The sequence below is a fragment of the Amaranthus tricolor genome, chromosome 7 (genome assembly GCF_026212465.1).
Source record: "Amaranthus tricolor cultivar Red isolate AtriRed21 chromosome 7, ASM2621246v1, whole genome shotgun sequence".
Lineage (NCBI taxonomy): Eukaryota > Viridiplantae > Streptophyta > Magnoliopsida > Caryophyllales > Amaranthaceae > Amaranthus > Amaranthus tricolor.
Window position 1 is genome coordinate 9,570,439 of NC_080053.1, and position 21,808 is coordinate 9,592,246.

Below are 21,808 nucleotides of genomic sequence, written 5' to 3' on the forward strand. Positions count from 1 at the left end.
TGCGCGGATTTCTTAAATATTTTGTCGCTTTTTTGTTGCGAGTTCACCTGGCTTTTAAAGCCGGCGGACTCTTTTGTGAATCGGACAATACCGGGAGGGTGAAAAACGGTATTTGGGAAGGAGAAGGCTCGAAATTGGACTCTCGGCTGCGAATTTACGAGCTTTGGAATGCTCTGGTTTTTTTTTTTTTTTTTTGGGCGGCATTGCGCATGTAAACAAATTGCTACGGTGAATGAACGGGTGCGATCATACCAGCACTAATGCACCGGATCCCATCAGAACTCCGCAGTTAAGCGTGCTTGGGCGAGAGTAGTACTAGGATGGGTGACCTCCTGGGAAGTCCTCGTGTTGCACCCCTTTTTCCCTCCTTTTTTTTTTTTATTTTTCTTATCTGTTTCCGCTGCACTTGAGCAAAAGGCATTTCAGTGGTTATCGTAGTATACTCCATGGAAGTAATTTTATTTATAAAAATATAACTCGCAACCGGGTCCCGACCTCGAATTTACGGGCACTCGAAAGATAGGACCCGTCGAGGCGGGTCGATGCGCATACGAACGAATTGTCCGAAAGAGGCGTGCGTCGGTGCGTTCGTGTAAGCGGAAATTGCACCGGGTCCCGTCGGAAGTCCCCGCGGAAGCGCGCCCGGCATGGATGGCCTCTTGATTTCCAAGTGTTGCGCGGATTTCTTAAATATTTTGTCGCTTTTTTGTTGCGAGTTCACCTGGCTTTTAAAGCCGGCGGACTCTTTTGTGAATCGGACAATACCGGGAGGGTGAAAAACGGTATTTGGGAAGGAGAAGGCTCGAAATTGGACTCTCGGCTGCGAATTTACGAGCTTTGGAATGCTCTGGTTTTTTTTTTTTTTTTTGGGCGGCATTGCGCATGTAAACAAATTGCTACGGTGAATGAACGGGTGCGATCATACCAGCACTAATGCACCGGATCCCATCAGAACTCCGCAGTTAAGCGTGCTTGGGCGAGAGTAGTACTAGGATGGGTGACCTCCTGGGAAGTCCTCGTGTTGCACCCCTTTTTCCCTCCTTTTTTTTTTTTTTATTTTTCTTATCTGTTTCCGCTGCACTTGAGCAAAAGGCATTTCAGTGGTTATCGTAGTATACTCCATGGAAGTAATTTTATTTATAAAAATATAACTCGCAACCGGGTCCCGACCTCGAATTTACGGGCACTCGAAAGATAGGACCCGTCGAGGCGGGTCGATGCGCATACGAACGAATTGTCCGAAAGAGGCGTGCGTCGGTGCGTTCGTGTAAGCGGAAATTGCACCGGGTCCCGTCGGAAGTCCCCGCGGAAGCGCGCCCGGCATGGATGGCCTCTTGATTTCCAAGTGTTGCGCGGATTTCTTAAATATTTTGTCGCTTTTTTGTTGCGAGTTCACCTGGCTTTTAAAGCCGGCGGACTCTTTTGTGAATCGGACAATACCGGGAGGGTGAAAAACGGTATTTGGGAAGGAGAAGGCTCGAAATTGGACTCTCGGCTGCGAATTTACGAGCTTTGGAATGCTCTGGTTTTTTTTTTTTTTTTTTGGGCGGCATTGCGCATGTAAACAAATTGCTACGGTGAATGAACGGGTGCGATCATACCAGCACTAATGCACCGGATCCCATCAGAACTCCGCAGTTAAGCGTGCTTGGGCGAGAGTAGTACTAGGATGGGTGACCTCCTGGGAAGTCCTCGTGTTGCACCCCTTTTTCCCTCCTTTTTTTTTTTTTTATTTTTCTTATCTGTTTCCGCTGCACTTGAGCAAAAGGCATTTCAGTGGTTATCGTAGTATACTCCATGGAAGTAATTTTATTTATAAAAATATAACTCGCAACCGGGTCCCGACCTCGAATTTACGGGCACTCGAAAGATAGGACCCGTCGAGGCGGGTCGATGCGCATACGAACGAATTGTCCGAAAGAGGCGTGCGTCGGTGCGTTCGTGTAAGCGGAAATTGCACCGGGTCCCGTCGGAAGTCCCCGCGGAAGCGCGCCCGGCATGGATGGCCTCTTGATTTCCAAGTGTTGCGCGGATTTCTTAAATATTTTGTCGCTTTTTTGTTGCGAGTTCACCTGGCTTTTAAAGCCGGCGGACTCTTTTGTGAATCGGACAATACCGGGAGGGTGAAAAACGGTATTTGGGAAGGAGAAGGCTCGAAATTGGACTCTCGGCTGCGAATTTACGAGCTTTGGAATGCTCTGGTTTTTTTTTTTTTTTTTTGGGCGGCATTGCGCATGTAAACAAATTGCTACGGTGAATGAACGGGTGCGATCATACCAGCACTAATGCACCGGATCCCATCAGAACTCCGCAGTTAAGCGTGCTTGGGCGAGAGTAGTACTAGGATGGGTGACCTCCTGGGAAGTCCTCGTGTTGCACCCCTTTTTCCCTCCTTTTTTTTTTTTTTATTTTTCTTATCTGTTTCCGCTGCACTTGAGCAAAAGGCATTTCAGTGGTTATCGTAGTATACTCCATGGAAGTAATTTTATTTATAAAAATATAACTCGCAACCGGGTCCCGACCTCGAATTTACGGGCACTCGAAAGATAGGACCCGTCGAGGCGGGTCGATGCGCATACGAACGAATTGTCCGAAAGAGGCGTGCGTCGGTGCGTTCGTGTAAGCGGAAATTGCACCGGGTCCCGTCGGAAGTCCCCGCGGAAGCGCGCCCGGCATGGATGGCCTCTTGATTTCCAAGTGTTGCGCGGATTTCTTAAATATTTTGTCGCTTTTTTGTTGCGAGTTCACCTGGCTTTTAAAGCCGGCGGACTCTTTTGTGAATCGGACAATACCGGGAGGGTGAAAAACGGTATTTGGGAAGGAGAAGGCTCGAAATTGGACTCTCGGCTGCGAATTTACGAGCTTTGGAATGCTCTGGTTTTTTTTTTTTTTTTTGGGCGGCATTGCGCATGTAAACAAATTGCTACGGTGAATGAACGGGTGCGATCATACCAGCACTAATGCACCGGATCCCATCAGAACTCCGCAGTTAAGCGTGCTTGGGCGAGAGTAGTACTAGGATGGGTGACCTCCTGGGAAGTCCTCGTGTTGCACCCCTTTTTCCCTCCTTTTTTTTTTTTATTTTTCTTATCTGTTTCCGCTGCACTTGAGCAAAAGGCATTTCAGTGGTTATCGTAGTATACTCCATGGAAGTAATTTTATTTATAAAAATATAACTCGCAACCGGGTCCCGACCTCGAATTTACGGGCACTCGAAAGATAGGACCCGTCGAGGCGGGTCGATGCGCATACGAACGAATTGTCCGAAAGAGGCGTGCGTCGGTGCGTTCGTGTAAGCGGAAATTGCACCGGGTCCCGTCGGAAGTCCCCGCGGAAGCGCGCCCGGCATGGATGGCCTCTTGATTTCCAAGTGTTGCGCGGATTTCTTAAATATTTTGTCGCTTTTTTGTTGCGAGTTCACCTGGCTTTTAAAGCCGGCGGACTCTTTTGTGAATCGGACAATACCGGGAGGGTGAAAAACGGTATTTGGGAAGGAGAAGGCTCGAAATTGGACTCTCGGCTGCGAATTTACGAGCTTTGGAATGCTCTGGTTTTTTTTTTTTTTTTTGGGCGGCATTGCGCATGTAAACAAATTGCTACGGTGAATGAACGGGTGCGATCATACCAGCACTAATGCACCGGATCCCATCAGAACTCCGCAGTTAAGCGTGCTTGGGCGAGAGTAGTACTAGGATGGGTGACCTCCTGGGAAGTCCTCGTGTTGCACCCCTTTTTCCCTCCTTTTTTTTTTTTATTTTTCTTATCTGTTTCCGCTGCACTTGAGCAAAAGGCATTTCAGTGGTTATCGTAGTATACTCCATGGAAGTAATTTTATTTATAAAAATATAACTCGCAACCGGGTCCCGACCTCGAATTTACGGGCACTCGAAAGATAGGACCCGTCGAGGCGGGTCGATGCGCATACGAACGAATTGTCCGAAAGAGGCGTGCGTCGGTGCGTTCGTGTAAGCGGAAATTGCACCGGGTCCCGTCGGAAGTCCCCGCGGAAGCGCGCCCGGCATGGATGGCCTCTTGATTTCCAAGTGTTGCGCGGATTTCTTAAATATTTTGTCGCTTTTTTGTTGCGAGTTCACCTGGCTTTTAAAGCCGGCGGACTCTTTTGTGAATCGGACAATACCGGGAGGGTGAAAAACGGTATTTGGGAAGGAGAAGGCTCGAAATTGGACTCTCGGCTGCGAATTTACGAGCTTTGGAATGCTCTGGTTTTTTTTTTTTTTTTTTGGGCGGCATTGCGCATGTAAACAAATTGCTACGGTGAATGAACGGGTGCGATCATACCAGCACTAATGCACCGGATCCCATCAGAACTCCGCAGTTAAGCGTGCTTGGGCGAGAGTAGTACTAGGATGGGTGACCTCCTGGGAAGTCCTCGTGTTGCACCCCTTTTTCCCTCCTTTTTTTTTTTTTTATTTTTCTTATCTGTTTCCGCTGCACTTGAGCAAAAGGCATTTCAGTGGTTATCGTAGTATACTCCATGGAAGTAATTTTATTTATAAAAATATAACTCGCAACCGGGTCCCGACCTCGAATTTACGGGCACTCGAAAGATAGGACCCGTCGAGGCGGGTCGATGCGCATACGAACGAATTGTCCGAAAGAGGCGTGCGTCGGTGCGTTCGTGTAAGCGGAAATTGCACCGGGTCCCGTCGGAAGTCCCCGCGGAAGCGCGCCCGGCATGGATGGCCTCTTGATTTCCAAGTGTTGCGCGGATTTCTTAAATATTTTGTCGCTTTTTTGTTGCGAGTTCACCTGGCTTTTAAAGCCGGCGGACTCTTTTGTGAATCGGACAATACCGGGAGGGTGAAAAACGGTATTTGGGAAGGAGAAGGCTCGAAATTGGACTCTCGGCTGCGAATTTACGAGCTTTGGAATGCTCTGGTTTTTTTTTTTTTTTTTGGGCGGCATTGCGCATGTAAACAAATTGCTACGGTGAATGAACGGGTGCGATCATACCAGCACTAATGCACCGGATCCCATCAGAACTCCGCAGTTAAGCGTGCTTGGGCGAGAGTAGTACTAGGATGGGTGACCTCCTGGGAAGTCCTCGTGTTGCACCCCTTTTTCCCTCCTTTTTTTTTTTTATTTTTCTTATCTGTTTCCGCTGCACTTGAGCAAAAGGCATTTCAGTGGTTATCGTAGTATACTCCATGGAAGTAATTTTATTTATAAAAATATAACTCGCAACCGGGTCCCGACCTCGAATTTACGGGCGCTCGAAAGATAGGACCCGTCGAGGCGGGTCGATGCGCATACGAACGAATTGTCCGAAAGAGGCGTGCGTCGGTGCGTTCGTGTAAGCGGAAATTGCACCGGGTCCCGTCGGAAGTCCCCGCGGAAGCGCGCCCGGCATGGATGGCCTCTTGATTTCCAAGTGTTGCGCGGATTTCTTAAATATTTTGTCGCTTTTTTGTTGCGAGTTCACCTGGCTTTTAAAGCCGGCGGACTCTTTTGTGAATCGGACAATACCGGGAGGGTGAAAAACGGTATTTGGGAAGGAGAAGGCTCGAAATTGGACTCTCGGCTGCGAATTTACGAGCTTTGGAATGCTCTGGTTGTTTTTTTTTTTTTTGGGCGGCATTGCGCATGTAAACAAATTGCTACGGTGAATGAACGGGTGCGATCATACCAGCACTAATGCACCGGATCCCATCAGAACTCCGCAGTTAAGCGTGCTTGGGCGAGAGTAGTACTAGGATGGGTGACCTCCTGGGAAGTCCTCGTGTTGCACCCCTTTTTCCCTCCTTTTTTTTTTTTATTTTTCTTATCTGTTTCCGCTGCACTTGAGCAAAAGGCATTTCAGTGGTTATCGTAGTATACTCCATGGAAGTAATTTTATTTATAAAAATATAACTCGCAACCGGGTCCCGACCTCGAATTTACGGGCACTCGAAAGATAGGACCCGTCGAGGCGGGTCGATGCGCATACGAACGAATTGTCCGAAAGAGGCGTGCGTCGGTGCGTTCGTGTAAGCGGAAATTGCACCGGGTCCCGTCGGAAGTCCCCGCGGAAGCGCGCCCGGCATGGATGGCCTCTTGATTTCCAAGTGTTGCGCGGATTTCTTAAATATTTTGTCGCTTTTTTGTTGCGAGTTCACCTGGCTTTTAAAGCCGGCGGACTCTTTTGTGAATCGGACAATACCGGGAGGGTGAAAAACGGTATTTGGGAAGGAGAAGGCTCGAAATTGGACTCTCGGCTGCGAATTTACGAGCTTTGGAATGCTCTGGTTTTTTTTTTTTTTTTTGGGCGGCATTGCGCATGTAAACAAATTGCTACGGTGAATGAACGGGTGCGATCATACCAGCACTAATGCACCGGATCCCATCAGAACTCCGCAGTTAAGCGTGCTTGGGCGAGAGTAGTACTAGGATGGGTGACCTCCTGGGAAGTCCTCGTGTTGCACCCCTTTTTCCCTCCTTTTTTTTTTTTATTTTTCTTATCTGTTTCCGCTGCACTTGAGCAAAAGGCATTTCAGTGGTTATCGTAGTATACTCCATGGAAGTAATTTTATTTATAAAAATATAACTCGCAACCGGGTCCCGACCTCGAATTTACGGGCGCTCGAAAGATAGGACCCGTCGAGGCGGGTCGATGCGCATACGAACGAATTGTCCGAAAGAGGCGTGCGTCGGTGCGTTCGTGTAAGCGGAAATTGCACCGGGTCCCGTCGGAAGTCCCCGCGGAAGCGCGCCCGGCATGGATGGCCTCTTGATTTCCAAGTGTTGCGCGGATTTCTTAAATATTTTGTCGCTTTTTTGTTGCGAGTTCACCTGGCTTTTAAAGCCGGCGGACTCTTTTGTGAATCGGACAATACCGGGAGGGTGAAAAACGGTATTTGGGAAGGAGAAGGCTCGAAATTGGACTCTCGGCTGCGAATTTACGAGCTTTGGAATGCTCTGGTTTTTTTTTTTTTTTTTGGGCGGCATTGCGCATGTAAACAAATTGCTACGGTGAATGAACGGGTGCGATCATACCAGCACTAATGCACCGGATCCCATCAGAACTCCGCAGTTAAGCGTGCTTGGGCGAGAGTAGTACTAGGATGGGTGACCTCCTGGGAAGTCCTCGTGTTGCACCCCTTTTTCCCTCCTTTTTTTTTTTTATTTTTCTTATCTGTTTCCGCTGCACTTGAGCAAAAGGCATTTCAGTGGTTATCGTAGTATACTCCATGGAAGTAATTTTATTTATAAAAATATAACTCGCAACCGGGTCCCGACCTCGAATTTACGGGCACTCGAAAGATAGGACCCGTCGAGGCGGGTCGATGCGCATACGAACGAATTGTCCGAAAGAGGCGTGCGTCGGTGCGTTCGTGTAAGCGGAAATTGCACCGGGTCCCGTCGGAAGTCCCCGCGGAAGCGCGCCCGGCATGGATGGCCTCTTGATTTCCAAGTGTTGCGCGGATTTCTTAAATATTTTGTCGCTTTTTTGTTGCGAGTTCACCTGGCTTTTAAAGCCGGCGGACTCTTTTGTGAATCGGACAATACCGGGAGGGTGAAAAACGGTATTTGGGAAGGAGAAGGCTCGAAATTGGACTCTCGGCTGCGAATTTACGAGCTTTGGAATGCTCTGGTTTTTTTTTTTTTTTTTGGGCGGCATTGCGCATGTAAACAAATTGCTACGGTGAATGAACGGGTGCGATCATACCAGCACTAATGCACCGGATCCCATCAGAACTCCGCAGTTAAGCGTGCTTGGGCGAGAGTAGTACTAGGATGGGTGACCTCCTGGGAAGTCCTCGTGTTGCACCCCTTTTTCCCTCCTTTTTTTTTTTTATTTTTCTTATCTGTTTCCGCTGCACTTGAGCAAAAGGCATTTCAGTGGTTATCGTAGTATACTCCATGGAAGTAATTTTATTTATAAAAATATAACTCGCAACCGGGTCCCGACCTCGAATTTACGGGCCCTCGAAAGATAGGACCCGTCGAGGCGGGTCGATGCGCATACGAACGAATTGTCCGAAAGAGGCGTGCGTCGGTGCGTTCGTGTAAGCGGAAATTGCACCGGGTCCCGTCGGAAGTCCCCGCGGAAGCGCGCCCGGCATGGATGGCCTCTTGATTTCCAAGTGTTGCGCGGATTTCTTAAATATTTTGTCGCTTTTTTGTTGCGAGTTCACCTGGCTTTTAAAGCCGGCGGACTCTTTTGTGAATCGGACAATACCGGGAGGGTGAAAAACGGTATTTGGGAAGGAGAAGGCTCGAAATTGGACTCTCGGCTGCGAATTTACGAGCTTTGGAATGCTCTGGTTGTTTTTTTTTTTTTTGGGCGGCATTGCGCATGTAAACAAATTGCTACGGTGAATGAACGGGTGCGATCATACCAGCACTAATGCACCGGATCCCATCAGAACTCCGCAGTTAAGCGTGCTTGGGCGAGAGTAGTACTAGGATGGGTGACCTCCTGGGAAGTCCTCGTGTTGCACCCCTTTTTCCCTCCTTTTTTTTTTTTATTTTTCTTATCTGTTTCCGCTGCACTTGAGCAAAAGGCATTTCAGTGGTTATCGTAGTATACTCCATGGAAGTAATTTTATTTATAAAAATATAACTCGCAACCGGGTCCCGACCTCGAATTTACGGGCACTCGAAAGATAGGACCCGTCGAGGCGGGTCGATGCGCATACGAACGAATTGTCCGAAAGAGGCGTGCGTCGGTGCGTTCGTGTAAGCGGAAATTGCACCGGGTCCCGTCGGAAGTCCCCGCGGAAGCGCGCCCGGCATGGATGGCCTCTTGATTTCCAAGTGTTGCGCGGATTTCTTAAATATTTTGTCGCTTTTTTGTTGCGAGTTCACCTGGCTTTTAAAGCCGGCGGACTCTTTTGTGAATCGGACAATACCGGGAGGGTGAAAAACGGTATTTGGGAAGGAGAAGGCTCGAAATTGGACTCTCGGCTGCGAATTTACGAGCTTTGGAATGCTCTGGTTTTTTTTTTTTTTTTTGGGCGGCATTGCGCATGTAAACAAATTGCTACGGTGAATGAACGGGTGCGATCATACCAGCACTAATGCACCGGATCCCATCAGAACTCCGCAGTTAAGCGTGCTTGGGCGAGAGTAGTACTAGGATGGGTGACCTCCTGGGAAGTCCTCGTGTTGCACCCCTTTTTCCCTCCTTTTTTTTTTTTATTTTTCTTATCTGTTTCCGCTGCACTTGAGCAAAAGGCATTTCAGTGGTTATCGTAGTATACTCCATGGAAGTAATTTTATTTATAAAAATATAACTCGCAACCGGGTCCCGACCTCGAATTTACGGGCGCTCGAAAGATAGGACCCGTCGAGGCGGGTCGATGCGCATACGAACGAATTGTCCGAAAGAGGCGTGCGTCGGTGCGTTCGTGTAAGCGGAAATTGCACCGGGTCCCGTCGGAAGTCCCCGCGGAAGCGCGCCCGGCATGGATGGCCTCTTGATTTCCAAGTGTTGCGCGGATTTCTTAAATATTTTGTCGCTTTTTTGTTGCGAGTTCACCTGGCTTTTAAAGCCGGCGGACTCTTTTGTGAATCGGACAATACCGGGAGGGTGAAAAACGGTATTTGGGAAGGAGAAGGCTCGAAATTGGACTCTCGGCTGCGAATTTACGAGCTTTGGAATGCTCTGGTTTTTTTTTTTTTTTTTGGGCGGCATTGCGCATGTAAACAAATTGCTACGGTGAATGAACGGGTGCGATCATACCAGCACTAATGCACCGGATCCCATCAGAACTCCGCAGTTAAGCGTGCTTGGGCGAGAGTAGTACTAGGATGGGTGACCTCCTGGGAAGTCCTCGTGTTGCACCCCTTTTTCCCTCCTTTTTTTTTTTTTTATTTTTCTTATCTGTTTCCGCTGCACTTGAGCAAAAGGCATTTCAGTGGTTATCGTAGTATACTCCATGGAAGTAATTTTATTTATAAAAATATAACTCGCAACCGGGTCCCGACCTCGAATTTACGGGCACTCGAAAGATAGGACCCGTCGAGGCGGGTCGATGCGCATACGAACGAATTGTCCGAAAGAGGCGTGCGTCGGTGCGTTCGTGTAAGCGGAAATTGCACCGGGTCCCGTCGGAAGTCCCCGCGGAAGCGCGCCCGGCATGGATGGCCTCTTGATTTCCAAGTGTTGCGCGGATTTCTTAAATATTTTGTCGCTTTTTTGTTGCGAGTTCACCTGGCTTTTAAAGCCGGCGGACTCTTTTGTGAATCGGACAATACCGGGAGGGTGAAAAACGGTATTTGGGAAGGAGAAGGCTCGAAATTGGACTCTCGGCTGCGAATTTACGAGCTTTGGAATGCTCTGGTTTTTTTTTTTTTTTTTGGGCGGCATTGCGCATGTAAACAAATTGCTACGGTGAATGAACGGGTGCGATCATACCAGCACTAATGCACCGGATCCCATCAGAACTCCGCAGTTAAGCGTGCTTGGGCGAGAGTAGTACTAGGATGGGTGACCTCCTGGGAAGTCCTCGTGTTGCACCCCTTTTTCCCTCCTTTTTTTTTTTTTTATTTTTCTTATCTGTTTCCGCTGCACTTGAGCAAAAGGCATTTCAGTGGTTATCGTAGTATACTCCATGGAAGTAATTTTATTTATAAAAATATAACTCGCAACCGGGTCCCGACCTCGAATTTACGGGCGCTCGAAAGATAGGACCCGTCGAGGCGGGTCGATGCGCATACGAACGAATTGTCCGAAAGAGGCGTGCGTCGGTGCGTTCGTGTAAGCGGAAATTGCACCGGGTCCCGTCGGAAGTCCCCGCGGAAGCGCGCCCGGCATGGATGGCCTCTTGATTTCCAAGTGTTGCGCGGATTTCTTAAATATTTTGTCGCTTTTTTGTTGCGAGTTCACCTGGCTTTTAAAGCCGGCGGACTCTTTTGTGAATCGGACAATACCGGGAGGGTGAAAAACGGTATTTGGGAAGGAGAAGGCTCGAAATTGGACTCTCGGCTGCGAATTTACGAGCTTTGGAATGCTCTGGTTTTTTTTTTTTTTTTTGGGCGGCATTGCGCATGTAAACAAATTGCTACGGTGAATGAACGGGTGCGATCATACCAGCACTAATGCACCGGATCCCATCAGAACTCCGCAGTTAAGCGTGCTTGGGCGAGAGTAGTACTAGGATGGGTGACCTCCTGGGAAGTCCTCGTGTTGCACCCCTTTTTCCCTCCTTTTTTTTTTTTTTTATTTTTCTTATCTGTTTCCGCTGCACTTGAGCAAAAGGCATTTCAGTGGTTATCGTAGTATACTCCATGGAAGTAATTTTATTTATAAAAATATAACTCGCAACCGGGTCCCGACCTCGAATTTACGGGCACTCGAAAGATAGGACCCGTCGAGGCGGGTCGATGCGCATACGAACGAATTGTCCGAAAGAGGCGTGCGTCGGTGCGTTCGTGTAAGCGGAAATTGCACCGGGTCCCGTCGGAAGTCCCCGCGGAAGCGCGCCCGGCATGGATGGCCTCTTGATTTCCAAGTGTTGCGCGGATTTCTTAAATATTTTGTCGCTTTTTTGTTGCGAGTTCACCTGGCTTTTAAAGCCGGCGGACTCTTTTGTGAATCGGACAATACCGGGAGGGTGAAAAACGGTATTTGGGAAGGAGAAGGCTCGAAATTGGACTCTCGGCTGCGAATTTACGAGCTTTGGAATGCTCTGGTTTTTTTTTTTTTTTTTGGGCGGCATTGCGCATGTAAACAAATTGCTACGGTGAATGAACGGGTGCGATCATACCAGCACTAATGCACCGGATCCCATCAGAACTCCGCAGTTAAGCGTGCTTGGGCGAGAGTAGTACTAGGATGGGTGACCTCCTGGGAAGTCCTCGTGTTGCACCCCTTTTTCCCTCCTTTTTTTTTTTTTTATTTTTCTTATCTGTTTCCGCTGCACTTGAGCAAAAGGCATTTCAGTGGTTATCGTAGTATACTCCATGGAAGTAATTTTATTTATAAAAATATAACTCGCAACCGGGTCCCGACCTCGAATTTACGGGCGCTCGAAAGATAGGACCCGTCGAGGCGGGTCGATGCGCATACGAACGAATTGTCCGAAAGAGGCGTGCGTCGGTGCGTTCGTGTAAGCGGAAATTGCACCGGGTCCCGTCGGAAGTCCCCGCGGAAGCGCGCCCGGCATGGATGGCCTCTTGATTTCCAAGTGTTGCGCGGATTTCTTAAATATTTTGTCGCTTTTTTGTTGCGAGTTCACCTGGCTTTTAAAGCCGGCGGACTCTTTTGTGAATCGGACAATACCGGGAGGGTGAAAAACGGTATTTGGGAAGGAGAAGGCTCGAAATTGGACTCTCGGCTGCGAATTTACGAGCTTTGGAATGCTCTGGTTTTTTTTTTTTTTTTTGGGCGGCATTGCGCATGTAAACAAATTGCTACGGTGAATGAACGGGTGCGATCATACCAGCACTAATGCACCGGATCCCATCAGAACTCCGCAGTTAAGCGTGCTTGGGCGAGAGTAGTACTAGGATGGGTGACCTCCTGGGAAGTCCTCGTGTTGCACCCCTTTTTCCCTCCTTTTTTTTTTTTTTATTTTTCTTATCTGTTTCCGCTGCACTTGAGCAAAAGGCATTTCAGTGGTTATCGTAGTATACTCCATGGAAGTAATTTTATTTATAAAAATATAACTCGCAACCGGGTCCCGACCTCGAATTTACGGGCACTCGAAAGATAGGACCCGTCGAGGCGGGTCGATGCGCATACGAACGAATTGTCCGAAAGAGGCGTGCGTCGGTGCGTTCGTGTAAGCGGAAATTGCACCGGGTCCCGTCGGAAGTCCCCGCGGAAGCGCGCCCGGCATGGATGGCCTCTTGATTTCCAAGTGTTGCGCGGATTTCTTAAATATTTTGTCGCTTTTTTGTTGCGAGTTCACCTGGCTTTTAAAGCCGGCGGACTCTTTTGTGAATCGGACAATACCGGGAGGGTGAAAAACGGTATTTGGGAAGGAGAAGGCTCGAAATTGGACTCTCGGCTGCGAATTTACGAGCTTTGGAATGCTCTGGTTTTTTTTTTTTTTTTTGGGCGGCATTGCGCATGTAAACAAATTGCTACGGTGAATGAACGGGTGCGATCATACCAGCACTAATGCACCGGATCCCATCAGAACTCCGCAGTTAAGCGTGCTTGGGCGAGAGTAGTACTAGGATGGGTGACCTCCTGGGAAGTCCTCGTGTTGCACCCCTTTTTCCCTCCTTTTTTTTTTTTTTTATTTTTCTTATCTGTTTCCGCTGCACTTGAGCAAAAGGCATTTCAGTGGTTATCGTAGTATACTCCATGGAAGTAATTTTATTTATAAAAATATAACTCGCAACCGGGTCCCGACCTCGAATTTACGGGCACTCGAAAGATAGGACCCGTCGAGGCGGGTCGATGCGCATACGAACGAATTGTCCGAAAGAGGCGTGCGTCGGTGCGTTCGTGTAAGCGGAAATTGCACCGGGTCCCGTCGGAAGTCCCCGCGGAAGCGCGCCCGGCATGGATGGCCTCTTGATTTCCAAGTGTTGCGCGGATTTCTTAAATATTTTGTCGCTTTTTTGTTGCGAGTTCACCTGGCTTTTAAAGCCGGCGGACTCTTTTGTGAATCGGACAATACCGGGAGGGTGAAAAACGGTATTTGGGAAGGAGAAGGCTCGAAATTGGACTCTCGGCTGCGAATTTACGAGCTTTGGAATGCTCTGGTTTTTTTTTTTTTTTTTGGGCGGCATTGCGCATGTAAACAAATTGCTACGGTGAATGAACGGGTGCGATCATACCAGCACTAATGCACCGGATCCCATCAGAACTCCGCAGTTAAGCGTGCTTGGGCGAGAGTAGTACTAGGATGGGTGACCTCCTGGGAAGTCCTCGTGTTGCACCCCTTTTTCCCTCCTTTTTTTTTTTTTTTATTTTTCTTATCTGTTTCCGCTGCACTTGAGCAAAAGGCATTTCAGTGGTTATCGTAGTATACTCCATGGAAGTAATTTTATTTATAAAAATATAACTCGCAACCGGGTCCCGACCTCGAATTTACGGGCACTCGAAAGATAGGACCCGTCGAGGCGGGTCGATGCGCATACGAACGAATTGTCCGAAAGAGGCGTGCGTCGGTGCGTTCGTGTAAGCGGAAATTGCACCGGGTCCCGTCGGAAGTCCCCGCGGAAGCGCGCCCGGCATGGATGGCCTCTTGATTTCCAAGTGTTGCGCGGATTTCTTAAATATTTTGTCGCTTTTTTGTTGCGAGTTCACCTGGCTTTTAAAGCCGGCGGACTCTTTTGTGAATCGGACAATACCGGGAGGGTGAAAAACGGTATTTGGGAAGGAGAAGGCTCGAAATTGGACTCTCGGCTGCGAATTTACGAGCTTTGGAATGCTCTGGTTTTTTTTTTTTTTTTTGGGCGGCATTGCGCATGTAAACAAATTGCTACGGTGAATGAACGGGTGCGATCATACCAGCACTAATGCACCGGATCCCATCAGAACTCCGCAGTTAAGCGTGCTTGGGCGAGAGTAGTACTAGGATGGGTGACCTCCTGGGAAGTCCTCGTGTTGCACCCCTTTTTCCCTCCTTTTTTTTTTTTTTATTTTTCTTATCTGTTTCCGCTGCACTTGAGCAAAAGGCATTTCAGTGGTTATCGTAGTATACTCCATGGAAGTAATTTTATTTATAAAAATATAACTCGCAACCGGGTCCCGACCTCGAATTTACGGGCACTCGAAAGATAGGACCCGTCGAGGCGGGTCGATGCGCATACGAACGAATTGTCCGAAAGAGGCGTGCGTCGGTGCGTTCGTGTAAGCGGAAATTGCACCGGGTCCCGTCGGAAGTCCCCGCGGAAGCGCGCCCGGCATGGATGGCCTCTTGATTTCCAAGTGTTGCGCGGATTTCTTAAATATTTTGTCGCTTTTTTGTTGCGAGTTCACCTGGCTTTTAAAGCCGGCGGACTCTTTTGTGAATCGGACAATACCGGGAGGGTGAAAAACGGTATTTGGGAAGGAGAAGGCTCGAAATTGGACTCTCGGCTGCGAATTTACGAGCTTTGGAATGCTCTGGTTTTTTTTTTTTTTTTTTGGGCGGCATTGCGCATGTAAACAAATTGCTACGGTGAATGAACGGGTGCGATCATACCAGCACTAATGCACCGGATCCCATCAGAACTCCGCAGTTAAGCGTGCTTGGGCGAGAGTAGTACTAGGATGGGTGACCTCCTGGGAAGTCCTCGTGTTGCACCCCTTTTTCCCTCCTTTTTTTTTTTTTTATTTTTCTTATCTGTTTCCGCTGCACTTGAGCAAAAGGCATTTCAGTGGTTATCGTAGTATACTCCATGGAAGTAATTTTATTTATAAAAATATAACTCGCAACCGGGTCCCGACCTCGAATTTACGGGCGCTCGAAAGATAGGACCCGTCGAGGCGGGTCGATGCGCATACGAACGAATTGTCCGAAAGAGGCGTGCGTCGGTGCGTTCGTGTAAGCGGAAATTGCACCGGGTCCCGTCGGAAGTCCCCGCGGAAGCGCGCCCGGCATGGATGGCCTCTTGATTTCCAAGTGTTGCGCGGATTTCTTAAATATTTTGTCGCTTTTTTGTTGCGAGTTCACCTGGCTTTTAAAGCCGGCGGACTCTTTTGTGAATCGGACAATACCGGGAGGGTGAAAAACGGTATTTGGGAAGGAGAAGGCTCGAAATTGGACTCTCGGCTGCGAATTTACGAGCTTTGGAATGCTCTGGTTTTTTTTTTTTTTTTTGGGCGGCATTGCGCATGTAAACAAATTGCTACGGTGAATGAACGGGTGCGATCATACCAGCACTAATGCACCGGATCCCATCAGAACTCCGCAGTTAAGCGTGCTTGGGCGAGAGTAGTACTAGGATGGGTGACCTCCTGGGAAGTCCTCGTGTTGCACCCCTTTTTCCCTCCTTTTTTTTTTTTATTTTTCTTATCTGTTTCCGCTGCACTTGAGCAAAAGGCATTTCAGTGGTTATCGTAGTATACTCCATGGAAGTAATTTTATTTATAAAAATATAACTCGCAACCGGGTCCCGACCTCGAATTTACGGGCGCTCGAAAGATAGGACCCGTCGAGGCGGGTCGATGCGCATACGAACGAATTGTCCGAAAGAGGCGTGCGTCGGTGCGTTCGTGTAAGCGGAAATTGCACCGGGTCCCGTCGGAAGTCCCCGCGGAAGCGCGCCCGGCATGGATGGCCTCTTGATTTCCAAGTGTTGCGCGGATTTCTTAAATATTTTGTCGCTTTTTTGTTGCGAGTTCACCTGGCTTTTAAAGCCGGCGGACTCTTTTGTGAATCGGACAATACCGGGAGGGTGAAAAACGGTATTTGGGAAGGAGAAGGCTCGAAATTGGACTCTCGGCTGCGAATTTACGAGCTTTGGAATGCTCTGGTTTTTTTTTTTTTTTTTTGGGCGGCATTGCGCATGTAAACAAATTGCTACGGTGAATGAACGGGTGCGATCATACCAGCACTAATGCACCGGATCCCATCAGAACTCCGCAGTTAAGCGTGCTTGGGCGAGAGTAGTACTAGGATGGGTGACCTCCTGGGAAGTCCTCGTGTTGCACCCCTTTTTCCCTCCTTTTTTTTTTTTTTATTTTTCTTATCTGTTTCCGCTGCACTTGAGCAAAAGGCATTTCAGTGGTTATCGTAGTATACTCCATGGAAGTAATTTTATTTATAAAAATATAGCTCGCAACCGGGTCCCGACCTCGAATTTACGGGCACTCGAAAGATAGGACCCGTCGAGGCGGGTCGATGCGCATACGAACGAATTGTCCGAAAGAGGCGTGCGTCGGTGCGTTCGTGTAAGCGGAAATTGCACCGGGTCCCGTCGGAAGTCCCCGCGGAAGCGCGCCCGGCATGGATGGCCTCTTGATTTCCAAGTGTTGCGCGGATTTCTTAAATATTTTGTCGCTTTTTTGTTGCGAGTTCACCTGGCTTTTAAAGCCGGCGGACTCTTTTGTGAATCGGACAATACCGGGAGGGTGAAAAACGGTATTTGGGAAGGAGAAGGCTCGAAATTGGACTCTCGGCTGCGAATTTACGAGCTTTGGAATGCTCTGGTTTTTTTTTTTTTTTTGGGCGGCATTGCGCATGTAAACAAATTGCTACGGTGAATGAACGGGTGCGATCATACCAGCACTAATGCACCGGATCCCATCAGAACTCCGCAGTTAAGCGTGCTTGGGCGAGAGTAGTACTAGGATGGGTGACCTCCTGGGAAGTCCTCGTGTTGCACCCCTTTTTCCCTCCTTTTTTTTTTTTTTATTTTTCTTATCTGTTTCCGCTGCACTTGAGCAAAAGGCATTTCAGTGGTTATCGTAGTATACTCCATGGAAGTAATTTTATTTATAAAAATATAACTCGCAACCGGGTCCCGACCTCGAATTTACGGGCACTCGAAAGATAGGACCCGTCGAGGCGGGTCGATGCGCATACGAACGAATTGTCCGAAAGAGGCGTGCGTCGGTGCGTTCGTGTAAGCGGAAATTGCACCGGGTCCCGTCGGAAGTCCCCGCGGAAGCGCGCCCGGCATGGATGGCCTCTTGATTTCCAAGTGTTGCGCGGATTTCTTAAATATTTTGTCGCTTTTTTGTTGCGAGTTCACCTGGCTTTTAAAGCCGGCGGACTCTTTTGTGAATCGGACAATACCGGGAGGGTGAAAAACGGTATTTGGGAAGGAGAAGGCTCGAAATTGGACTCTCGGCTGCGAATTTACGAGCTTTGGAATGCTCTGGTTTTTTTTTTTTTTTTTGGGCGGCATTGCGCATGTAAACAAATTGCTACGGTGAATGAACGGGTGCGATCATACCAGCACTAATGCACCGGATCCCATCAGAACTCCGCAGTTAAGCGTGCTTGGGCGAGAGTAGTACTAGGATGGGTGACCTCCTGGGAAGTCCTCGTGTTGCACCCCTTTTTCCCTCCTTTTTTTTTTTTATTTTTCTTATCTGTTTCCGCTGCACTTGAGCAAAAGGCATTTCAGTGGTTATCGTAGTATACTCCATGGAAGTAATTTTATTTATAAAAATATAACTCGCAACCGGGTCCCGACCTCGAATTTACGGGCACTCGAAAGATAGGACCCGTCGAGGCGGGTCGATGCGCATACGAACGAATTGTCCGAAAGAGGCGTGCGTCGGTGCGTTCGTGTAAGCGGAAATTGCACCGGGTCCCGTCGGAAGTCCCCGCGGAAGCGCGCCCGGCATGGATGGCCTCTTGATTTCCAAGTGTTGCGCGGATTTCTTAAATATTTTGTCGCTTTTTTGTTGCGAGTTCACCTGGCTTTTAAAGCCGGCGGACTCTTTTGTGAATCGGACAATACCGGGAGGGTGAAAAACGGTATTTGGGAAGGAGAAGGCTCGAAATTGGACTCTCGGCTGCGAATTTACGAGCTTTGGAATGCTCTGGTTTTTTTTTTTTTTTTTGGGCGGCATTGCGCATGTAAACAAATTGCTACGGTGAATGAACGGGTGCGATCATACCAGCACTAATGCACCGGATCCCATCAGAACTCCGCAGTTAAGCGTGCTTGGGCGAGAGTAGTACTAGGATGGGTGACCTCCTGGGAAGTCCTCGTGTTGCACCCCTTTTTCCCTCCTTTTTTTTTTTTATTTTTCTTATCTGTTTCCGCTGCACTTGAGCAAAAGGCATTTCAGTGGTTATCGTAGTATACTCCATGGAAGTAATTTTATTTATAAAAATATAACTCGCAACCGGGTCCCGACCTCGAATTTACGGGCACTCGAAAGATAGGACCCGTCGAGGCGGGTCGATGCGCATACGAACGAATTGTCCGAAAGAGGCGTGCGTCGGTGCGTTCGTGTAAGCGGAAATTGCACCGGGTCCCGTCGGAAGTCCCCGCGGAAGCGCGCCCGGCATGGATGGCCTCTTGATTTCCAAGTGTTGCGCGGATTTCTTAAATATTTTGTCGCTTTTTTGTTGCGAGTTCACCTGGCTTTTAAAGCCGGCGGACTCTTTTGTGAATCGGACAATACCGGGAGGGTGAAAAACGGTATTTGGGAAGGAGAAGGCTCGAAATTGGACTCTCGGCTGCGAATTTACGAGCTTTGGAATGCTCTGGTTTTTTTTTTTTTTTTTTGGGCGGCATTGCGCATGTAAACAAATTGCTACGGTGAATGAACGGGTGCGATCATACCAGCACTAATGCACCGGATCCCATCAGAACTCCGCAGTTAAGCGTGCTTGGGCGAGAGTAGTACTAGGATGGGTGACCTCCTGGGAAGTCCTCGTGTTGCACCCCTTTTTCCCTCCTTTTTTTTTTTATTTTTCTTATCTGTTTCCGCTGCACTTGAGCAAAAGGCATTTCAGTGGTTATCGTAGTATACTCCATGGAAGTAATTTTATTTATAAAAATATAACTCGCAACCGGGTCCCGACCTCGAATTTACGGGCCCTCGAAAGATAGGACCCGTCGAGGCGGGTCGATGCGCATACGAACGAATTGTCCGAAAGAGGCGTGCGTCGGTGCGTTCGTGTAAGCGGAAATTGCACCGGGTCCCGTCGGAAGTCCCCGCGGAAGCGCGCCCGGCATGGATGGCCTCTTGATTTCCAAGTGTTGCGCGGATTTCTTAAATATTTTGTCGCTTTTTTGTTGCGAGTTCACCTGGCTTTTAAAGCCGGCGGACTCTTTTGTGAATCGGACAATACCGGGAGGGTGAAAAACGGTATTTGGGAAGGAGAAGGCTCGAAATTGGACTCTCGGCTGCGAATTTACGAGCTTTGGAATGCTCTGGTTGTTTTTTTTTTTTTTGGGCGGCATTGCGCATGTAAACAAATTGCTACGGTGAATGAACGGGTGCGATCATACCAGCACTAATGCACCGGATCCCATCAGAACTCCGCAGTTAAGCGTGCTTGGGCGAGAGTAGTACTAGGATGGGTGACCTCCTGGGAAGTCCTCGTGTTGCACCCCTTTTTCCCTCCTTTTTTTTTTTTATTTTTCTTATCTGTTTCCGCTGCACTTGAGCAAAAGGCATTTCAGTGGTTATCGTAGTATACTCCATGGAAGTAATTTTATTTATAAAAATATAACTCGCAACCGGGTCCCGACCTCGAATTTACGGGCACTCGAAAGATAGGACCCGTCGAGGCGGGTCGATGCGCATACGAACGAATTGTCCGAAAGAGGCGTGCGTCGGTGCGTTCGTGTAAGCGGAAATTGCACCGGGTCCCGTCGGAAGTCCCCGCGGAAGCGCGCCCGGCATGGATGGCCTCTTGATTTCCAAGTGTTGCGCGGATTTCTTAAATATTTTGTCGCTTTTTTGTTGCGAGTTCACCTGGCTTTTAAAGCCGGCGGACTCTTTTGTGAATCGGACAATACCGGGAGGGTGAAAAACGGTATTTGGGAAGGAGAAGGCTCGAAATTGGACTCTCGGCTGCGAATTTACGAGCTTTGGAATGCTCTGGTTTTTTTTTTTTTTTTTTGGGCGGCATTGCGCATGTAAACAAATTGCTACGGTGAATGAACGGGTGCGATCATACCAGCACTAATGCACCGGATCCCATCAGAACTCCGCAGTTAAGCGTGCTTGGGCGAGAGTAGTACTAGGATGGGTGACCTCCTGGGAAGTCCTCGTGTTGCACCCCTTTTTCCCTCCTTTTTTTTTTTTATTTTTCTTATCTGTTTCCGCTGCACTTGAGCAAAAGGCATTTCAGTGGTTATCGTAGTATACTCCATGGAAGTAATTTTATTTATAAAAATATAACTCGCAACCGGGTCCCGACCTCGAATTTACGGGCACTCGAAAGATAGGACCCGTCGAGGCGGGTCGATGCGCATACGAACGAATTGTCCGAAAGAGGCGTGCGTCGGTGCGTTCGTGTAAGCGGAAATTGCACCGGGTCCCGTCGGAAGTCCCCGCGGAAGCGCGCCCGGCATGGATGGCCTCTTGATTTCCAAGTGTTGCGCGGATTTCTTAAATATTTTGTCGCTTTTTTGTTGCGAGTTCACCTGGCTTTTAAAGCCGGCGGACTCTTTTGTGAATCGGACAATACCGGGAGGGTGAAAAACGGTATTTGGGAAGGAGAAGGCTCGAAATTGGACTCTCGGCTGCGAATTTACGAGCTTTGGAATGCTCTGGTTTTTTTTTTTTTTTTTTGGGCGGCATTGCGCATGTAAACAAATTGCTACGGTGAATGAACGGGTGCGATCATACCAGCACTAATGCACCGGATCCCATCAGAACTCCGCAGTTAAGCGTGCTTGGGCGAGAGTAGTACTAGGATGGGTGACCTCCTGGGAAGTCCTCGTGTTGCACCCCTTTTTCCCTCCTTTTTTTTTTTTATTTTTCTTATCTGTTTCCGCTGCACTTGAGCAAAAGGCATTTCAGTGGTTATCGTAGTATACTCCATGGAAGTAATTTTATTTATAAAAATATAACTCGCAACCGGGTCCCGACCTCGAATTTACGGGCACTCGAAAGATAGGACCCGTCGAGGCGGGTCGATGCGCATACGAACGAATTGTCCGAAAGAGGCGTGCGTCGGTGCGTTCGTGTAAGCGGAAATTGCACCGGGTCCCGTCGGAAGTCCCCGCGGAAGCGCGCCCGGCATGGATGGCCTCTTGATTTCCAAGTGTTGCGCGGATTTCTTAAATATTTTGTCGCTTTTTTGTTGCGAGTTCACCTGGCTTTTAAAGCCGGCGGACTCTTTTGTGAATCGGACAATACCGGGAGGGTGAAAAACGGTATTTGGGAAGGAGAAGGCTCGAAATTGGACTCTCGGCTGCGAATTTACGAGCTTTGGAATGCTCTGGTTTTTTTTTTTTTTTTTGGGCGGCATTGCGCATGTAAACAAATTGCTACGGTGAA

General features: G+C 48.5%; 32 non-coding genes across 32 annotated transcripts; all 32 read left to right on the plus strand.

The window, feature by feature from the left end:
• The first annotated feature begins 238 nt into the window (after nt 1-238).
• LOC130819360 (5S ribosomal RNA) lies at nt 239-357 on the plus strand. Its single transcript, XR_009044402.1, has one exon. It is a non-coding gene; the product is annotated as a 5S ribosomal RNA (ribosomal RNA).
• Nucleotides 358-911: 554 nt separating this feature from the next.
• On the plus strand, nt 912-1,030 carry LOC130819362 (5S ribosomal RNA). The gene has a single exon (XR_009044404.1). It is a non-coding gene; the product is annotated as a 5S ribosomal RNA (ribosomal RNA).
• Nucleotides 1,031-1,587: 557 nt separating this feature from the next.
• On the plus strand, nt 1,588-1,706 carry LOC130819363 (5S ribosomal RNA). Its single transcript, XR_009044405.1, has one exon. It is a non-coding gene; the product is annotated as a 5S ribosomal RNA (ribosomal RNA).
• A 557-nt stretch (nt 1,707-2,263) lies between these two features.
• LOC130819364 (5S ribosomal RNA) lies at nt 2,264-2,382 on the plus strand. The gene has a single exon (XR_009044406.1). It is a non-coding gene; the product is annotated as a 5S ribosomal RNA (ribosomal RNA).
• A 556-nt stretch (nt 2,383-2,938) lies between these two features.
• Nucleotides 2,939-3,057, plus strand: LOC130819365 (5S ribosomal RNA). The gene has a single exon (XR_009044407.1). It is a non-coding gene; the product is annotated as a 5S ribosomal RNA (ribosomal RNA).
• A 554-nt stretch (nt 3,058-3,611) lies between these two features.
• On the plus strand, nt 3,612-3,730 carry LOC130819366 (5S ribosomal RNA). The gene has a single exon (XR_009044408.1). It is a non-coding gene; the product is annotated as a 5S ribosomal RNA (ribosomal RNA).
• A 555-nt stretch (nt 3,731-4,285) lies between these two features.
• On the plus strand, nt 4,286-4,404 carry LOC130819367 (5S ribosomal RNA). Its single transcript, XR_009044409.1, has one exon. It is a non-coding gene; the product is annotated as a 5S ribosomal RNA (ribosomal RNA).
• A 556-nt stretch (nt 4,405-4,960) lies between these two features.
• On the plus strand, nt 4,961-5,079 carry LOC130819369 (5S ribosomal RNA). Its single transcript, XR_009044410.1, has one exon. It is a non-coding gene; the product is annotated as a 5S ribosomal RNA (ribosomal RNA).
• A 554-nt stretch (nt 5,080-5,633) lies between these two features.
• LOC130819370 (5S ribosomal RNA) lies at nt 5,634-5,752 on the plus strand. Its single transcript, XR_009044411.1, has one exon. It is a non-coding gene; the product is annotated as a 5S ribosomal RNA (ribosomal RNA).
• A 554-nt stretch (nt 5,753-6,306) lies between these two features.
• On the plus strand, nt 6,307-6,425 carry LOC130819371 (5S ribosomal RNA). The gene has a single exon (XR_009044412.1). It is a non-coding gene; the product is annotated as a 5S ribosomal RNA (ribosomal RNA).
• Nucleotides 6,426-6,979: 554 nt separating this feature from the next.
• On the plus strand, nt 6,980-7,098 carry LOC130819372 (5S ribosomal RNA). Its single transcript, XR_009044413.1, has one exon. It is a non-coding gene; the product is annotated as a 5S ribosomal RNA (ribosomal RNA).
• A 554-nt stretch (nt 7,099-7,652) lies between these two features.
• On the plus strand, nt 7,653-7,771 carry LOC130819374 (5S ribosomal RNA). The gene has a single exon (XR_009044415.1). It is a non-coding gene; the product is annotated as a 5S ribosomal RNA (ribosomal RNA).
• A 554-nt stretch (nt 7,772-8,325) lies between these two features.
• On the plus strand, nt 8,326-8,444 carry LOC130819375 (5S ribosomal RNA). The gene has a single exon (XR_009044416.1). It is a non-coding gene; the product is annotated as a 5S ribosomal RNA (ribosomal RNA).
• A 554-nt stretch (nt 8,445-8,998) lies between these two features.
• On the plus strand, nt 8,999-9,117 carry LOC130819376 (5S ribosomal RNA). Its single transcript, XR_009044417.1, has one exon. It is a non-coding gene; the product is annotated as a 5S ribosomal RNA (ribosomal RNA).
• A 554-nt stretch (nt 9,118-9,671) lies between these two features.
• Nucleotides 9,672-9,790, plus strand: LOC130819377 (5S ribosomal RNA). Its single transcript, XR_009044418.1, has one exon. It is a non-coding gene; the product is annotated as a 5S ribosomal RNA (ribosomal RNA).
• A 556-nt stretch (nt 9,791-10,346) lies between these two features.
• On the plus strand, nt 10,347-10,465 carry LOC130819378 (5S ribosomal RNA). Its single transcript, XR_009044419.1, has one exon. It is a non-coding gene; the product is annotated as a 5S ribosomal RNA (ribosomal RNA).
• Nucleotides 10,466-11,021: 556 nt separating this feature from the next.
• LOC130819379 (5S ribosomal RNA) lies at nt 11,022-11,140 on the plus strand. The gene has a single exon (XR_009044420.1). It is a non-coding gene; the product is annotated as a 5S ribosomal RNA (ribosomal RNA).
• Nucleotides 11,141-11,697: 557 nt separating this feature from the next.
• On the plus strand, nt 11,698-11,816 carry LOC130819380 (5S ribosomal RNA). Its single transcript, XR_009044421.1, has one exon. It is a non-coding gene; the product is annotated as a 5S ribosomal RNA (ribosomal RNA).
• Nucleotides 11,817-12,372: 556 nt separating this feature from the next.
• On the plus strand, nt 12,373-12,491 carry LOC130819381 (5S ribosomal RNA). The gene has a single exon (XR_009044422.1). It is a non-coding gene; the product is annotated as a 5S ribosomal RNA (ribosomal RNA).
• Nucleotides 12,492-13,047: 556 nt separating this feature from the next.
• On the plus strand, nt 13,048-13,166 carry LOC130819382 (5S ribosomal RNA). The gene has a single exon (XR_009044423.1). It is a non-coding gene; the product is annotated as a 5S ribosomal RNA (ribosomal RNA).
• Nucleotides 13,167-13,723: 557 nt separating this feature from the next.
• Nucleotides 13,724-13,842, plus strand: LOC130819383 (5S ribosomal RNA). Its single transcript, XR_009044424.1, has one exon. It is a non-coding gene; the product is annotated as a 5S ribosomal RNA (ribosomal RNA).
• A 557-nt stretch (nt 13,843-14,399) lies between these two features.
• Nucleotides 14,400-14,518, plus strand: LOC130819386 (5S ribosomal RNA). The gene has a single exon (XR_009044426.1). It is a non-coding gene; the product is annotated as a 5S ribosomal RNA (ribosomal RNA).
• Nucleotides 14,519-15,075: 557 nt separating this feature from the next.
• Nucleotides 15,076-15,194, plus strand: LOC130819387 (5S ribosomal RNA). The gene has a single exon (XR_009044427.1). It is a non-coding gene; the product is annotated as a 5S ribosomal RNA (ribosomal RNA).
• A 556-nt stretch (nt 15,195-15,750) lies between these two features.
• Nucleotides 15,751-15,869, plus strand: LOC130819388 (5S ribosomal RNA). Its single transcript, XR_009044428.1, has one exon. It is a non-coding gene; the product is annotated as a 5S ribosomal RNA (ribosomal RNA).
• A 555-nt stretch (nt 15,870-16,424) lies between these two features.
• On the plus strand, nt 16,425-16,543 carry LOC130819389 (5S ribosomal RNA). The gene has a single exon (XR_009044429.1). It is a non-coding gene; the product is annotated as a 5S ribosomal RNA (ribosomal RNA).
• Nucleotides 16,544-17,098: 555 nt separating this feature from the next.
• On the plus strand, nt 17,099-17,217 carry LOC130819390 (5S ribosomal RNA). The gene has a single exon (XR_009044430.1). It is a non-coding gene; the product is annotated as a 5S ribosomal RNA (ribosomal RNA).
• Nucleotides 17,218-17,773: 556 nt separating this feature from the next.
• On the plus strand, nt 17,774-17,892 carry LOC130819391 (5S ribosomal RNA). Its single transcript, XR_009044431.1, has one exon. It is a non-coding gene; the product is annotated as a 5S ribosomal RNA (ribosomal RNA).
• A 554-nt stretch (nt 17,893-18,446) lies between these two features.
• Nucleotides 18,447-18,565, plus strand: LOC130819392 (5S ribosomal RNA). The gene has a single exon (XR_009044432.1). It is a non-coding gene; the product is annotated as a 5S ribosomal RNA (ribosomal RNA).
• A 555-nt stretch (nt 18,566-19,120) lies between these two features.
• On the plus strand, nt 19,121-19,239 carry LOC130819393 (5S ribosomal RNA). The gene has a single exon (XR_009044433.1). It is a non-coding gene; the product is annotated as a 5S ribosomal RNA (ribosomal RNA).
• A 553-nt stretch (nt 19,240-19,792) lies between these two features.
• LOC130819394 (5S ribosomal RNA) lies at nt 19,793-19,911 on the plus strand. The gene has a single exon (XR_009044434.1). It is a non-coding gene; the product is annotated as a 5S ribosomal RNA (ribosomal RNA).
• Nucleotides 19,912-20,466: 555 nt separating this feature from the next.
• On the plus strand, nt 20,467-20,585 carry LOC130819395 (5S ribosomal RNA). The gene has a single exon (XR_009044435.1). It is a non-coding gene; the product is annotated as a 5S ribosomal RNA (ribosomal RNA).
• A 555-nt stretch (nt 20,586-21,140) lies between these two features.
• On the plus strand, nt 21,141-21,259 carry LOC130819397 (5S ribosomal RNA). Its single transcript, XR_009044437.1, has one exon. It is a non-coding gene; the product is annotated as a 5S ribosomal RNA (ribosomal RNA).
• Nucleotides 21,260-21,808: the final 549 nt, after the last annotated feature.